Below are 5863 nucleotides of genomic sequence, written 5' to 3'. Positions count from 1 at the left end.
TGGAGCAGGTTTGGGAGGAGGAGGAAATTGCCACACAAAATATTTTCTGATAAAAGTCCGACCAAAAATATCCATAAGGAATGGACTCAGATTTATTCAAGTATGAGCTACTTACTCCCCAACAGGTAAATATTCAGAGGATATGAGCCGGCAGTTCATGCAAGTGGTTAGTGGCTCACCTCTGATGCTTATTAGCTGTATGAGCCTGGACAAATCATTGACCCACCTTCTGCCAGAAGCCTTTCCCAGTCTCTCTTACTTTTCCATGCCTTTTCCATGTTGATTATTTCCCATGTATCCGGTCTGAGTCTTTTGTATATAATTGCTTTCGTGTTGTCTTCCCTATCAGACTGTGAATTTCTTGAGGGCAGGGACTGTGTTGTGTCTTTCTTTACATCCCCAAAATTCCTGGTACATAGTAGGTGCTTACTAAATATGTACTGATGGACTGACCTCTCTGGATCTCTAAAATGGGGGAGGGGTCCAGACTGGACAGCATCTGATGTCCCTTCCAGCTTTAGAAGCTGTGGAAAACCAGTTGAAAACCTGTTCAAGCTCTGAAATAGTCCCAAAGGTAATGCATTTAGGGACTTAACTAAAGCTATCAGCTTTAGATGGTATGCACATTATCCCAAGATTTTCATAATGGTGGACTGACTGTGACAACCTGAAATGCCACCCATCTGTCCCCTCCACCAATGGCCCAGTCCTCCACTGGGCTATGCAAACTGGCCTATGGTTATAATCCTTATCCAGTATGCCACAGCTTATTCCTGTATGAAGGTCAGCTGAGCTCTGTCTGGCTCCTCAGCTTGGCTATTTTCAATGAAGTCTTTAGGTAGTGTTAGAGTTTAAAAGTCTTGGAAAGTGTTGGACTAGAAGGCTGTGACCAGATGCTAACATCACTGAGGATGCTGACAGAGTGACCTCTGGGACAGTAGGTGCTGGTGACATGGATGGGGAGAATGGAATTGTACCTAGACCAGGGTGAATGGGACTCTGCCAGGGGAAGGGGTAGAGTTGAAAGAGTTGAAACCCAGAGAAATTCTATGACTGGTCCAAGGCTACAACATTAGCGAATGTAATCTGGGACCCAAAGGCAACCCCCTTAATTCTCCTCCTGTCCCAACTCCCCTAGTCTTATATTCTTTCTAACATACCATGTAGCATCTAAGGAAACAGAGGCCAGGGTGTGGGGTGGATATGACCAACAATTGTTTAAATTGCCTTTAGGATTTTGAAAACACAGCAGGAATCACAAATCTTTCTTGGCACCTTTATAATTAAGCAGGGAAAAGAACAGCTCATTGGTTACTTCCCTTCTTTAAGGACAAGAGGGTATTGGAGAGACCATTGGGCAGGTGGGGCATCCATTCTCTAGTCTTAGCTCAGGTATTATCTAGCTCTAGTACCATGGACAGTCCCTGCATGGAATTGCAGAATGCTAGGGGCAGAAAGGACCTTAGCTCTGTCCTCTAGTACAGGAATTCTTCCATCGGATTCATGAACTTGAATGGAAAGAATACATCTTTATTTTTACTAACCTTTGATTTGCTTGGTAATCCTGTGTATTTTATTTTATGCAGTTGGAAGGAAACATTCATTAAGTGCCTACTATGTGCCAGGCACTGTGCTAAGTACTTCAAAAAATATTATCTTATGATCCTCACAACATCCTTGGGAGGTAGATGCTGTTATTATCCCCATTTTAAAGTTGAGGAAACTGAGGCAAAAAGAGGTTAAGTGATTTGCCCAAGGTCACAAGGTACTAATTGTCCCTTAATGTCCTTTACAATCCCAATCCTATAATCCTTGGTGATTCCTAAGGTTTCTTCCAGCTCTGACATTCTATGATTCCAGATCTGTAGGGAAGTCAACAATTAAAAAGTTTCCATGCCGTCTAGCAAACAAGACAGAAGATATCTGCTCCCACGGCTGTGTTGTTACAACAACAGCAAACAGAATTAGTGATGTTGGCTGATATGGGAATGAAACTCATGTTATTGCGAAGATGTGAAGCCGTCTTCGGTTTCATGTCTCACCAGGGCCAGTTTCCATTCCTGGAGCTGAGTATGAGAGCTCTTCGTTATTCATCTCTGCTATTTGCTGGTGAAAAGGCTTTTGGAGGGTCATGGCGTTCTTTTCTGGGTCTAAGTGGTTTTGAGTAATTCGAGGTAATCCGTCTTGACATGAGAGGTGGTGCTTTTTTTTTTTTTTATGGAGATAGAAATCGTAAAGGGAAACTGCCCCAGGACTTTTGTTGGCTAAGGAATCCCTTTCATTCTTCCCTGAGGAGTGTTCATTTCCCTATGCTAGTTCCAAGACTTAATTCTCCATTGAAAATCTTCCATCGCCATTGTTATCCCTTTATGGAAATTCCATCGTGAAACAGTTCTTTGGGCCAATGTTTAGCAGTATCTGTTGAAGGAATGAGCGATACTCTGCCTGAAAAGAGAAGGGGGGAGTGGAGTGGGTATGGACATTATCTTCAAAAGTATAAATGGCTGTCATGTAAAAGAAGGATTAGCTTTGCTCTGCTTGGCCCCTGAGGGCTGAACCAGGAGCAGTGGGTACAAGTTGCAAAGAGCCCAGTTTAGACTGGCTGTCTGGACAAACTGGCTAACAATGAGCCCTGTTTCACAGTGCCTGAGGAAGTGATGACTTCTTCCTCTTTGCAGGTCTTCAAGCAGAGGTAGAAGGCCACTTGTTGGGTGTGTTAGAGTGGAGATTGCTTTTGTGTATGGGTTGGGCTGGCGGGCTACTGACGCCCCTTCCAATTCTCAAATTCTGTTTGGTTGGTTGCCTGGATTGGGCTGTCCAGAACCAGATTAAGAGGCAGTTGGGAAATATTTAAGAAAATAAATAAAAATTCTATAAAGCATAGATAATATTTTAAAACTGAGTCAGTACGTGGCCAACAGAGATCCTTAGGTTTGTTTCTGTTTGACACCATTGGCCTAGAGGACCAAGCCTTGAACAAAGTTTTTCTTGACTTTCTGCTCCCCTCTCTGTCTTACACACAGTAGGTGTTTGGTAAGTGTTTGCTGCATGGAAAAGCATCACGAATTGGGATTCAAGCCCTTTGAATTCACATCCTTGGTCTGCCCGCCTGTTAGCCGCATGAGCTGGGGCAAGCCTCAGTTTCCATCTCTGTCAAATGTGATATTTGCAATAAGTAGGTGATTCCTAAGATCTGTTCCAGCTTTAACCATCTATAAAACATGAAAGGAAACCGAGAGACATTCTCTGGTGCAGCCCCTTGCCTTCTGGCCAGGAAGATGACTTTTGTGGGAATCTTCAAAGGTTCTGAACCAAACTGAATAGACAAAGAAAACAACGGTTTTGGCTTCCACTATGGAGTTCTGAATCATACATCCTGGGGGAGGGGAATTTAGGTAGAGACCTGCATCAGGCCCGGGGAAGCAGAGATTTCCCATTAGGCAAATGCCCAGCACTACCCTCATGCCCTCCAGGAGGGACATCTGTGAGAGAGGAAATGAACCCATGGCTTCCTGGTGCTTATAGATCCCCACACCCTAGGGCCTGAAGCCAAGCAGGGCTAAGGGTGAGGTTTGGGCTCACACACCTGCTCAGACTAAAGTCGAGATCTGCCTGTCTGGCCCCCCCAAAGCCAGCAGGTGGGGGAGGTTAACCTGCAGGTGCTGAAGAGCTAGGTAGGGCTGAGCTTTTCCTTTGTCTTCTTTTCAGCTGTGACAAAGCAGGAAACTTACGGGGTCTTTTCAGATCTTCACTCCTAGCTTCCGACATCTCTGAAGGAGGGGAGTCCTGTTCATAAGCAGGTAAAGTGAGATGAATTCTAACCTCTCTCATCTTGGAGAGAGACAGTCATCTGTTACAACATTGAAGGGAATTTCTAGATATGATCAGGTTAATGAACAAGATAATTTAAGAAAGTATCAGATTTTGAATTCAGATCTTCCTACCGCAAAGTCAAGTCTCCATATGCACTATGCTGTTCTAGCTACCAGAGAGAAGCAGAACAAGGGTAAAAAAAGTGAGGTCGTTGCCTCTGGCACAGAAAAACATTCATTTACTGTCTCAAGTATGCCACACGTTCGAATATGACGGGGAAGGGGACAGAGTTTGACCTGGAGTCAGGAAGAACTGAGTTCAAATCCAGCCTCAACCAATTATGAGCTGTGTGACCCTGGGCAAGTCACTTAACCCTTGTCTGCCTCAGTTTACTCATCTGCAAAATGGTGATATAGCACCTCTCAGGGTGGTTGTGAGAATAAAACAGAAGTTTTGTAAAGCTCTTTGCAAACTTTGTTATATCGCTGCTAGCCATTGCCCAGGGCACCACATTATTTAGTTATGGCCCTGCCGTGTGAGCTATGGCTCTGCTACTGAGCCAGATAATTTCAGAGAGGGTCAAATGAAGAAACTGTGGGGCTGAAGTCAATAGTCTTGACCTGCACAAAGAGTGAATTCATGGGTTTAGAGTATGACTTTGAATAAGTGCCAGAATAATGAGGACAATTACTGAGATTTCCATTGTGGTTTTAAGTTTGCAAAGCACTTTACAAATAGGATCCCATTTGATCCCCACAAGAGCACTGGGAAGTAGGTGCTATTATTATCCTCATTTTACAGATGAAGAAACTGAGGCAGAGAGAGGTTAAGTGACTTTCCCAGAGTCATATGGCCATTAAGCATCTGAGTCTGGATTTGAACTCAAGTCACTGAGTAGGCCCAGTCCTCTGTCCATCACACCACCCAGCTCCTCTCTGGGGCTTAGTTTTTTCATCTGGAGAATGGGTATTATACAGTTCGTTTACTCACTCTGTAGGAATGCTGATCAGAATAGTGATGTCATATCTATAGGATGCTTAGAACACCTCAGAATTCTGGGTCAAGTCCAATTTTTACTGGGTCATCCTTTTTAAAGAGTTAAGACAATTATACTTGTCACTATCCTGTAGGTTGTATGGAGGATGAACAGAGCTCTCTGGAGGTTAAATAAATCCCTCAACAAGCACTGGTAAGCGTTGACAGGCAGTGTGCTCTAGTGGATAGAGCACTGGGTCTCTGGATTCTAATCCTGCCTCAGACACTGTGGCTTAGTGACGCTGGGCAAGTCATTTCTAAAAATGAGGAGATTGGAGTTGATGACTTCTAAGGTTTTTCCCAACTCTAAATGAGGAATTCTTTCCCTCAGATCTGCCTCCTGCCTTCCCTAGCTTCCCTTGAGTCTCGGCTAAAACCCCACTTTGTGTAAGAAGTCATTCCAGCTCCCTTAATTTTCATGCCTTCCTGCCAAGGTTATTTTCATTTTATCCTGTTTGGATCTTGTTTGTACATAATTGTTTGCTCACCGTCTCTCCCATTAGATTGGAAGCTCCTGGAGGAGCCTCTCGCTGTGTCCGCTTCTTAGCCAAGGGACCTAGTAGGAGCTTAACAGATTCTTGCTGACTTACCTTCCTGGCTCCCAACCCAGCACAGCACCCCCTCTGCTCCACAAAGGGCCCCTACCTGGGAAATCTGACCCCCTTCTTGGACCTGGGGATGTGGCCCTCCTTTTTGGGTTCTTTTCCGTTGCTGGTCTATCGTGCCCTGGATATTGCTGTCGGAGTGCTTTCACTGTGTAGTCCAGTTGGCAACAGGGAGTGGGGACAGCGAGGGTGTTCTGGGACGGCCCAGTGCAGGCTGCCCTGAGATAAGCTAGGCTGGCATCCTCGCTGTCGGCCCAGCCCACCTGCCATCCATACCTCTAATTGTGAGTTACCTGACACGACAATTCCCTTCAAAGGTGCTGCCTTGGCCCTGGTTCAAGTATTTAATAGGGAAACACTGGCGCTTGTTGTCTCCCTGGTATTTCTCTTGGCTGGCTGGCTGGTGGGGG

This window comes from Vombatus ursinus, unplaced genomic scaffold, assembly GCF_900497805.2.
Source record: "Vombatus ursinus unplaced genomic scaffold, bare-nosed wombat genome assembly UNPS02014810.1, whole genome shotgun sequence".
Lineage (NCBI taxonomy): Eukaryota > Metazoa > Chordata > Mammalia > Diprotodontia > Vombatidae > Vombatus > Vombatus ursinus.
Note: the sequence above shows the minus strand (reverse complement) of the source record.